Consider the following 12573-nt stretch of genomic DNA (forward strand, 5'->3'; position numbering starts at 1 on the left):
GAGAAGACAGTTGTGTTGAGGAAATAAATACATAAAAGGAATCCTTAATTCATGAACATGCTGAAATCTCAGATGACATAATGCCCTCCTTAAGATTATGATTTCTTTTTGATCTTCATAAGCGAAGAAATAAACGCACTTTATCAAGCTCCGAGCTAGGATTTGCTTCAGAATTACTTAAGAACATCACAATCTCTGTAAGATAGCATTATACAAAAAAAAAATTAAATATCTAAAAATAAAAGTCAGCACAATAAACATTTTTAATAAAAAAAACTTCAATGTTTCAAAGATCAAAACTAACCTATTTTTAAGCAGCACTGGCACTAAAGCATAAGAAAACGAGACTAACCTGTAGTTCAGAAGTTTAATAGTCCAGTCCCTGACTACCAGATTATTGAAAACTACCCCAGCACAACTCTTCCTCTCCCTCCCCCCTCATCTCTGGTAACCCAAACATATGGCCAGCCCCTGGTTCAAACCCATATCAGTTAACATCAAGAAGCTGTCCAATCAGCAAAGACCACCGCTTCAAACAACAGGGGTAGAGCATAGGATTGCTATAGAACAATCAGCAGTAACGTGAGTGAGGTGAATAGAAAATGACCCGACTATGACTCAGGTGTCCAAGCTTGTGTCATGGGTCATTATGTGAGAAAATTATGAATACTAAAATAATAGGCTATGATTAATACCCTGCCACTTCTCCTTCCACCCTCATCCTCACTACCCCTCATGAGATGTCAACAAAGCATATTTCATCGGCTTATTAAATTTTCAGCCAAGTGTTCCCGTATGAATTTATATGTCCAACCTGATGTGCAAAAACTACTGATTGCTGCAATACAGAAACCCTTATATATTGCTGCAGAGTTAGAGATACATTTAATGAAATAGTTCACATTATTTTTGGGGGATTTTGTCATCATTTACTTACTCTACACTTGTCACAATCTTGTTCGCGTTTCACAAAACACAAAAGAGGATATTTTGAAAAATGTTTAAGACTTGTAACCATTGATTTCTATAGTATTTGGTTTTGTCAAATGTCAAAAATGAAACTCATAAAGGTTAAGAATGACTTGGCGGTGAGTAAATAGTGAGTGCATTTTCATTTTTGGGTTTTCATTTGGTTGGTTTACTTTGAACCAGCAAAAAGATGATGATGCATTTAGTCATGTTTTTTTTGGCATTTGCATGGTCATTCCTAAAACAGAAACCAAAGATACAAAACCTAGAAAAAAGGCATTTTGAGTGTATATTTTGCAGCAGAATGTACTGGACATCCACAACAACGTTGTGTGCTGGGATAAATGCAGGCCCGTAGCCAGGGGAGGTTTGAATGGTTCAACAGACATGAGCTGTCCAGTTTGTCATTTACCTACAGGCTACAATTTTTATGTTTTTTAGGTGTTTTTTTTATATGTTTTAACAGATTTCTAATTGTTTTTTGGTAATAATGCATGATAATAAATTAGTATTCTAAAAATGAGTATTTTTTCATACTTTATTAAAAATTCTTAATTAAAAATGATAATCTAATAACATTTTTATAAAACTGTAATACGCACATTTCTAAATAAACACATTTCTCATATCTAAATATGTTTTGTGATAAAACACTATGATAAGCACTTTGGTGAAACAAAATTGTAGGAAATGTTTTTGCTGCATCAAAAAGTTTGGTTGTGATCACCATCCGACAAGTAATGCAGCAGATTAGTCCTTAAGATGTTACTAAAATGAAGTATTTGAACCTCATAATTTATTAGAAAGTAACAGTAACGTGCTACTGTAATTTAATTACATTTTTGAGGAATGCAGTAATGTAAGCAATCACATTTTACATTTGGTTAATCTGATTACAGTTACTAAAGTCAATGTAATTGCAATACTTGCGTTACAAATATAGTTATTAGAAGAAAAAAATGCTTCTTTTAAATCACGTTTTCTGCTGCAGCATCAGTTGATAAGCATGCGCATTTAAATTGCTGGAGAACGTCAGTTGAAATAGCTGCTGTCGAAAGCGGCTCCTTCTTCAAGTGGAAATACAGACATTACTTTGATTTGACTGACCGTAAAAACAAAAATATTGCTGTGAAATTCAGTTTATGTCCAGTTTTTAAAGAACTTTTGACTGCTTTTAACTCAACCAGCAACTTACTCAAGCACTTGAACAGAAAGCCTGCTTAACCAGTTAAACTCTGCTGTTATTTTGGGATTTCTGCCAGGATTTTGCCTACCCAAATATAAAAGCTTGCCAAATCCACATCCAGAGGTGTAAATGCAAATATTTTGTATCATTTTAAAGAAAACCCTTTGAATTTTCATAAAACACTATTGAAAGTGTTTAAAATAACTGTACAGTATATGTTGTCTGTGTTATAATAAGCACCTAAACAAAGAGGTGCTTTTTGTATTTTTGATTTTGCGCGCACAAATAAGGACAAGCTTATTATAGCTTATTATTGCTTGCATTTTGCCAAATCATGTCCTGTTTTTGGTTCCTTTAATCTGTGTTCTGTTCATAATTAATTCAAACTAAGTTCATTTGGAAAAGGATAAAAATGATTGGATGTCCTTATCTACTTGTTTACTATATGTGTGAAGTTACTCCACTACACGAATACTTAATTGTGTATTTGGTGTGAACCCAGCATTGGTAAAGCAAACTGCTGTAAGAGCAATCACACCAGAGTTTGTTAGAAAGTGGACAATGAACACATTTTTCTGAGGTCTTGATTGGCAGCATTCAAACTAATAGTAAAAAACTAATCGCAAAACTTCATTTTAATCAAACCATAATTGCCAAGTGTGAACGCACATTTTCTCATCCCTTTAAAGAAATATACTACCCAAAAACGAGTCTTAGGTTTATCATTTACTCATTTTCATATCAGTCAAATGTTTATGAACTACTTTCCTTTTCTGAAACACAATATACTAAAAACACCTTGGTAACACTTTAGTTTTAAGTACCAATTCTCACTATTAACTAGTGTTTTATTTACTTATTGTTAAGATATCGACTGTTTATTAGTAATAAAGTACATATTCTTCATGATCTTATTATTCATAACTGATACCTAAATCTAACTACCGCTTTAATAAATATTGATAAGCAGCAGATTGGGAGTTCATTAAGACAAAAGTCATAGTAAATGCGTTATTAACAGCGAGAATTGTACCTTAAAATAAAGTGTGGCCAACATTTCCTTGCCCGTTTAATGGAAGTCAAAACAGCAACACATTTTAAGTGAATAAAATGTATCTGTAATGATTCTGTGGTAATTTTAGTTTGTCCTGTAATGGAATTTAAATGGAGCTGACCTCGACCTGAAATGTGTCATGTGTAAATGAGAGACACGGCCAGCTCTTCGCTCTGTTGTTCACCTCAGAAAGGTAGCAGGACACCTGAGAATTACATAACAGCTGTTAGTCGATACATGAAAGGCAAATCAAGCAGTTAAAGTTTTTTTTCTCCGTAACAGCTGTTGAGTGCCAGTTTAAATAGGAAATATCAATACAAGAAAAATGGAACGAAAAACACAGATAATAAATCTAAAGTGCACCCCAAATAGTGCTTTGATAATTTAAACACTTATACTTCAAAACACATAGGAAAAACTGAATGGGATTTTGAATAATTTTTCACCTTAGAATTATAAGGCTCTATCTGGCATTTTTTTCAAATTTGAGTTGACATTTTTATTAAATGACAACATATTTACATTAAGGGATTTTTAAAAAGTTGTTTACATTTTAAGACTTTATTTAAAAATAATGATATACATATATTGTTTGCTATGGTATGCAAAAACTTAAAAGCTCATTATTTCAAAATCATTCAGAACACAGATAGAACTTTATAATCCCAAGGAGTCGAATTGTTTAATCATTTAAAATAAACAACTCACTTATATATATTTATATACACCGTTGAAGTCTGAATTATTATCCCCCTTTGACTTTTTTTTTTTTAAAATATTTCCCAAATTATGTTTAACAGAGCAAGGAAATTTTCACAGTATGTCTGATAATATTTTTTCTTCTGGAGAAAGTAATTTGTTTTTTGTGGCTAGAATAAAAGCAGTTTTAAATTTTTTTTAAAACAATTTTAAGGACAAAATTATTAGCCCCTTTAAGCTATTTTTTTTTCAATAGTCTACAGAACAAACCATGGTTATACCATAACTTGCCTAATTACCCTATCCTGCCTAATCAACCTAATTAACCTAGTTAAGCCTTTAAATGTCACTTTAGGCTGTATAGAAGTGTCTTGAAAAATATCTAGTTCTGTCTGGTTCTGGAATCTGATTGGCTGTTAGCTGTGCAATTTTCCGCAATAACAGCTCACTCAGATCAATAAACACTACAGTTTGACAAAAAATGCAGCTGTTGGACAACATAATGTACTTTTGAGGCTTTTTTAGACATGAATGTAGTTCGATTGCAACTATGCAGTTTATTTATAAGGACACTGCCTATTTTAAATAGTAATAATTTAAAAGCCCAAACTCGTAATTTCAAACTACAGCTGATCAAATCATTATAAAACAGGACAGTTACAATCTATGTCGATCTCTCTCTTTTGTATGTTGTAGTGTAATCTGGTAGTGTTTGCGCTGCTTTGGCTTTTCTTTGGGTTAATGATCTCCCAATTGCAATAGAGAAGTACCGGGAAATGTCACTAGACGGATGGCATTTCATGCTGTTGTTCAGTCTTATAATCGTAAAATGTGAGTAAAATCACCTGTTTTGTCATAATTTTAGACATTACGCTAGAGAATCATTCAAAAACTAGCTCTAAAGTGACATTTGGGAGGAAGCAATGGTTTCTGCTGTTCTGACATCAGCTGCAGATGTGAAGGAATGGCAGAAGAAAGTAGTTTTTTAGACTCTGTGTTTAATTTTCTTATTTATATACACAATTACGCCGTCAAACTGTTGTATAAAAGCAATATTACACTCATAGCAGGGCGATGTGGCTGTACATTGACACTAAGGCACTTGGCCTACAGCTTCGTGCCAACGCACGCCTCCCACCAGTACTGATATCCAGCCACATTGCACTGCTAGTCGTGTGATAGTGCTTAAATATATATTATACAACAGTTCTTTCTGGTTCTTGAATCTGATTGGCTGATAGCCATGATATATTTAAGTAATATATATATAGACAATTTTTTTTTTTTATTATGAATGCCTGGCCAGCAGATGAGTATGTCACTTAAAAGAAACTTTGTCAGCAGGAATATAATCCACCATTGTTATTGTGGTTGTTAAATACTGGAGCTTGCATATGTATGTAATAAACATGTACATAACATCACTAAATTGTTTTCCTTAAATTGTATTTTTGAACTTTATCAAAGACAACAACTGCAACATAAACAATAAATAAAAAAGCCACTGTTTACACAAATAATTTCACACTTTTCATGCAACCAAATGGCTGTCGTTGCATAAATAAAGGGTTAAAACACAAAAAAGCTCATATTGATTAATGATTAAAACCTAACAAAAAACAAAATATGTCAAAAATATTTCATAATATATGATCAGTGTTATGATCAATAAAATAACAAATAATAAAAAACTCTAGTTTGATATTTTGTAATGCCGTGGCTTCATAAACTACACTAATTTAATTCTACTTCATTAGAAAAAAATCTAATGAAAAAATAAAAAAGTCTTCTGAAAAAATAATCTTTTTACCTGAAAAAAATTGCCTTTACGCACCCATAAAAAGCCTAAAGTCAAGTAAAATCAAAAGTATACTATTTCAATCCAGACAACAACAAAAACCCTTCTACATTTTCAAAGAATGCTTGTTTTGAGTCTAAAAAAGGTGTCAAATTCAGGACATCATCATAGACATAACACACCAGGTTTAATGATGAGAAAGAAAAACAGCAGCACAATAATATCCCACAAACATCAGAGAGACTCTCTAGGTTGAAAAAAAAAAAACACCACTTAAACAGATGATGATACAGACCGGGAGCAAATTAAAGCAACCTAGCACTACCTTAATTAGAGAGAAAGCACATTAAAAGGAATAATGAACACACACACACACACACACACACACACACACACACACACACACACACACTGGATGTGGAAAAAAAAAGAAAAAAATCTGGAGGGCAGGTGCAAGAGTTCGTGAAAGGAAGTGTGTGGAGGCGTCAGCTTTCCTATATATCACCGCTGGATCTGTGCTAGTTTAGTGCTGCTGATGGCACTCTTCAACTCGCATCGATTTCAAACGCTGCCCACACATCTCTCTTTACATAACCGCACGTATCCTCCTGATTCTGTCTCCCGCTGCTCCGCAAACCCATCTATCATGAGCAGCTCTGGGAAGCCCAACAGTGGCCCGCGAGGAGACAGTCAGAGCGAGGATGAAGACGGGCCAAATGACGGATGCGCAGGGTGAATGTCGAGTCCCCTAGGGTGCCGTCTCTAGGGGACGTCAGCGCTACCCTTGGCCAAACAAAAGACGACAAGGAGAACACAGGCCAACTGAGACCAGGGATGTTCTCGGATTCAGGAGACATTTCAGAATTTAAGGAGAGAACTAATGTGGAGTGGTGACTGCGCAATGCTGGCGGTGTGAAGTGTGAAAGACTGTAACTTTTTTTAGGACTATTTGAGAAACTTAAAGGTGCAACTTTGACCAGAAATGACCCTTGTGTTGTGCAAAATTAAATGACTTGTTCTTCCATAGGGTGTTTTCACACCTGCCTTTTTTTAGTTCAGTTAAATTACATTAGTTTGTTTTCACTCTTGGTGCGGTTCATTTTGGCAGGTGTGAATGTAGCTCGAGTGCGCACCAAAAGTGAACTAAAAAAAGCAAACTGAGACCTCCTAAAAGAGGTGGTCGCAGTATGCTTTCAAATGACCCTAGAGCGGTTTGTTGGTGGTGAGAACATGATCCGAACTAAAACAGACCCAACCACAAAAAGACCTGCACCTTTTTGGACTAATCCAGCTGCCATAGTCCGATGCGCTGTCCTATCTTATGGTGTGTGGAGGAAAAATATTTGTTGACGGTGCTTTACCAACAATTTTAAACAGAGAGAGACACACACACACCTAGATGATTATAAATCAATCATTGTAAATATACTGATTATTATTGTTTTTATTACTGTTTTATCCTAAAAATGTTGTTTATTCTGATCTATTTTTGTATTGATTTGTATGAAAAATTAATGTTGAATAATAATATAATATATTGAATATTAATGTGATATATTGAATATGATGTATTGTTGATATTTTATTTAATTATTATATATAAATATCATTTTATATATATATATATATATATATATATATATATATATATATATATATATGTATGTTACTTTTTATGTAAACTTTATAACTGCTTTGGCAATACATTTGTAACAATTGTCATGCCAATAAAGCAATTATTGAATTGAATTGAGAGAGAGAGAGAGAGAGAGAGAGAGAGAGAAACATTACTTGCTGGATCGTTGGTAATATTTTAGGAAGAAAACCATGTCGCAGTTTAGCTAAATTAATTTACGCCTCCTCCTGATGTGACTTGCGATGCACCTTCGTTGTTTGCAATGCATTAAAACATTGTTTTCCAGCCGCAGCCACGCTTTATTCTCAAAATGTATAGTTTGTTTTAAGTGATGTATACAAATTATATAGTATGCTATGACCAGGGATGCAATCAGCCAGCGCAGTCATCCCTCCACAGTAAAAAGCAACATTTTGTGTCTGCCGCTTTGTTTACTGGCATTTTCCAACATGTTAATTCTGACCAATCTAAAAGCAGTTTAGGAAATACGTTCAATAACATCTGGCCAATGAGTGATGTGAATTGTCACATGACTGCATTTTCGTTCTTTTCAACTGGTTCGGGTCAAAGCAATCAGTGTGATGTGAAATGCACTCAAAAACGGCAGAAAAATGCTACAATGTATTATTTGTTGCCCTTGGTCCGGACCAAATGAACAGAACCACGAATGTGAAAACACCCTTAGAAATCCAATGGAAATTTTCTAAAAGGTGTAGCTTTTTCTTGTCTGCATAATTAAAGTCAATTGGGTCCATATGTTTCTGTTTTGAACTCCACTGACTTCCATTTTGTGAACAAAACCTTTTAAAACATTAAAGTTGATGGTCAATATTGGCTTGGAACAACATGAGCAGAGTTGAGGGTAATGCATTACAAGTAACATGAGTTACATACAGTAATAATAATACTTTTCCAAGTAATGAGTAAAGTAATGCAAAACTTAAAAAAATAAAAAGTAATAATGTTTAAGTTACTTTAAAAAAATGCAATGTCAGTTACTTTTGAATTTAATTCATTCACATTTAAAAAAAAAATTGTAGTCATGTTGAATCAGATGCTCAATGAGAGGATGCAGCAGCGGTAAGTGTTCTCATTTGCTGCCTCCCAATTCACATACTTGTACTACGCCCTAAAAGTATGTACTTTAAGAAAAATATCATTTTGAGTGTGTAACAGAAGAGTATGCAAGCTTTGGGACATACAACTTCCTCGTTAACAGATTCGTTTTTAGCTGTCAGTCATCCACACATCATCCACATTTCTTTCATATTTAATTTTCTTTAATTTAAGTCTTTCATGCAGAGAAATCGTTTGTGTTTGAATAATCATGCATTCAGAAGTCTTTATAGTTGTTGCAGATGAAATATAACACAGAAAACGTGATTTAAATATTTTCCAGATGGCTAGATATTAACTACTTAACAGTCATACAAAAATCTTTACCGAAGCCTCTCTACTTGATGGTTGGTCTCACGCGTCCATCCTGTTTGTAGTTTATTTACACCTTTCACCCATGTTTACAGTTCTAATCGAATTCATGTCCGACACGCAATGTACTGTGGGCAATTTCAGCAGTTAGAGTAGTCCATGGATGGTTCTACACTTAAAATTTTGACCGGAAATAGTAAATTATCCGAGAACCTTTGGCATACTTTTAACATATTACGAGCTGGGACATACTAATTCTATTTTAAAATATTTTTTAGGACAGAGTATGAAAACTGGGACGCAGCAGTTATTTTATAATTATGCATGGAAGAAAAGGAAAAAGTGAATTGTCTCAATGAGCAGTGATTTTACTTCACTAATAAGACAAAAAGTACAAACGTAGCAAAAACATTGCTTTAAACGTTCCTTCATATGTAAATACAGCATGTGCTCAGTAAGTTCTCAGAAGATTATCCTACATTATTATTTTATATGTTTTTTTTTTTAAAGGTAATCAAAGGTTATACAGTGTGTTGTTAATAGCAAAGCCCCTATTAAAAAATAATAATAAAAGCTCTGCAAGTTCTGTAAGAGATCAAGCCTCAGACAGGAAAGGAAAAAGTAACGCAAAAGTAACTCATTACTAGGGCTGGACAGAATCTGCTGACCTTTTTTGCTATTTCTGCCCAGAATTTTGTTAAAAATCTGTCAGATTAAGCGGAATGACTTTGGGAGTATCATAACTAAAACCTTAATATATGAACTAAAAAGTAATACCTTTTTAACTTGTATTTAATGCTTACAGTGCAAATCCAATTAGATCTCCGGTATTTGGTTAACAAAGCAAGGCTTTTATATAATAAATCTACAAAAAATCTACTTATAAATAAATTCTAAGAGCACTTTCATATTAGCCAAAATTATTACTGAAATTAACTTAAAAACTGAATAAATATAAATTTACACACATTTACACAAGTAAATAAACAGAATCAATGATGGGCAAAAAATCTGCGGAATTCTGTGCACGCAGATTCCATGTGGGCCGACTCATTACTTACCACAAATAGTCACTAAGTAAGGCATCTAGTTACTTTTTTGGGGCAGTAACTCAATATTGTAATGCATTTCAAAAGTAACTTTCCCCAACACTGATGGTGAGTATATGGTAAAGATCATCATAAAGTTGAAGCAATTGAATAGTAAAGATTATTTCCAAAGATTATATTCTCATTTGCTGTAAAAAAAAAAAAAAAAAAAAAAGGTAGTAATACACCCAAACTTGAAGCTCATTGGTTGAAGCTGGTGCTGGGAAAGTGTATTTAATCCACATATACACTTAAAATCAACAACTTTTAAATAAAGTTGTAAATAGAATTACCAAAGCGTTTAGCGTGATTAAGAAGAAATTATTTGGAACTAAAATAAATAAATAAAGATTTATACTGAGCGGTTCATTCAGCTGTGGTGACCCCTGATTAATAAAGAGACTAAGCTGAAAAGGAAATGAATAAATAGTTGTACAGTGAAATACTACTATAGGAATGCTAAATATTTATAATGATAATTATTACTTTGTTTTCAATAAACCATAAAATCATTTTAAAACAATTAATTTTGAAAATGCTAAATAATGAAATTAGTTTACCTGTATAATAACTTATACTATTTTAAATATATTTGTATTAAATGATAAAATACTATGTTAAAATGATACTTTTATTTTACAGTAAAATATTACAGCAGGATTGTCTTTTGTTCATATTTGCATAATAAAAATAACAACCAGCATAATCAAATAAATATAATAATTATTTTTTAAATAATATTTTCTAATACGAGGTGACCTGGTGGCTCAATGATTAGCACTGTCACCTCATAGCAAAAAGGTCCTCCGGGTTCTACGGTTTTCCCCACAGACATGCGATATAGGTAAATTGGGGCAAGCTAAATTGTGCGTCGTGTATGAGTGTAAATGGGTGTTTCCCAGTGTTGGGTTGTGGCTGAAAGGGCATCCGCTGCTTAAAATATATGCTGCATAAATTGCCGGTTCATTCCGCTGTGGTGACACCTGATGAATAAAGAGACTAAGCCGAAGGAAAATGAATGAATGAATTTTCTAATACATTTGTTTATGCAAGTTAACTATAAAGACAGCTAATATCAGAATATTTTACTGTATTGTTATCCAATCCCAATTAGATTTTTAAATATAGTACAACAATAGTTAATCTATAAACAGAAAAAAAAATCATACCACATTTAAAAATAAAAACTGGTTAAAAACATTCACAAAGCTTTGCCTGATCGGGCTCGTGAACAGGCATGCTAATCAGCTAAGAGCTAATGAGAGATGACATGCTATCGTAGAAGCGGCACAGGACAATCACACACAACTCTTGAGGGGATCGAGTATCAATTGTATTTCGAGAAAGAAAGACACCGGCTGGGAACATGACATGTTTAACATGCATATTTAATACAGGTGAGAACAGAAAGGCCCTCTCTATGCGAGCAACAATTGACATTGCTCAGTTTCCTGATGGCATGAATTATTCAGGTTATCATGGTTCATGAACATGAGCAACCAGCACAAAGAAAACCACCACAGCTACCTGATGGACAACCTTCAACAAAAATACAACATTTCCACCTTTATTAGCTTACAATCACGCTAATTTAATTGGCGTATGCTCTACCTGACATGATGATATTTATCAGATATTATCTTTGCTCCGGTTAGTCAGAATTCATGGCCTGATGATGCAGGAACTAGATAATTAGGTTAAAAGATTGGGGTTGGTACTAACTAAATGTGGATATCATGATGGCTTAATATAAACAGACAATCATTCATGGCATCATTCATGTAGGATTGTTTTTCGCTAACCAAAACTACTTTGAATTATTGTAGCTTGACGGTTAGAGTAGATCTAATTTGAATGATTCATTCTATTAATGACTCACTCATTTGAATTATCCAGTCAGAGTCTCTTTTTAATGACTCACTGATTTGAATGATCCAATCAGTCAGAGAGAGCCTCCTGTTAACGACTGAATGATTTGAATGATTCGGTCAGATAGTCTCTCATTTTAATGACTGGCTGATTTAGATGATTCGGTCAGAGAATATCCTGTTAACAGTTCATTGATTGAAATGATCCACTCAGAGTGAGACTGCAATCAATGATTCAACATATTGGGTTACGATGAATCTTCAGTAAACAATTGATTGATCAAGTGTGGTCCCACTTGAGTTTGAGCATGCAAAATGCGATTGTGCCGCATTTGCATGTGTATGAATAGAAACATTCTGTGTGACCATGGCAGCTAGCTGATTCAAATGATTTGATCAAGAAGTATACTGTAAACAACTCACTTATTTAAATGATCCAGTCAGAGTGAGTCTCTAGCAAACATTTGACTGAAAATTAAAGCGTCTGCAGTTTTAGTGAAATATAAATTAAAGATGAAAACTTTAATGAAATGACAAAATTTCTTAAATAAATATTTGATTTTACAATGATCCACTAAAATGAATCATTAATAAATCACAGTAATACATTTTACAGTAATATATACCATGTTCAATATTTTTCTTTAATAATTATATCATAATCATAAAATTAATCATCCATAAAATATTTATACAGTAAAATTAACAGAACTAAAGTGGCTGACTTATTAAATGATTAATTGGTTCAAAAATACATTCACAATCTTGTGATGATCAATTCTGTGGCTTCAGTTTTCATATTTTAAAATTGTAAATTAAAAAACCTAATAAAAAATGTCTTAAAATT

At 33.2% G+C, this 12573-nt stretch overlaps 1 protein-coding gene across 3 annotated transcripts in view; it reads right to left on the reverse strand.

Moving 5' to 3' along the window:
• lingo3a (leucine rich repeat and Ig domain containing 3a) overlaps positions 1–12573 on the reverse strand; it is a 64245-nt gene that overhangs the window by 4440 nt on the left and 47232 nt on the right. The window contains exon 2 of one of the 3 annotated variants that reach the window (XM_087303088.1): positions 3331–3414. The exons of 1 other annotated variant lie outside the window; for it this stretch is intronic. The gene's annotated coding sequence lies outside the window, so the exon portion shown is untranslated. Of the gene's footprint in view, positions 1–352; positions 389–3330; positions 3415–12573 lie in introns of those variants that run through there. One more of the 3 variants, XM_087303089.1, reaches the window with a different exon arrangement.

Source organism: Danio rerio, chromosome 22 (assembly GCF_052040795.2).
Source record: "Danio rerio strain M-AB ecotype USA chromosome 22, GRCz13ab, whole genome shotgun sequence".
Classification (NCBI taxonomy): domain Eukaryota; kingdom Metazoa; phylum Chordata; class Actinopteri; order Cypriniformes; family Danionidae; genus Danio; species Danio rerio.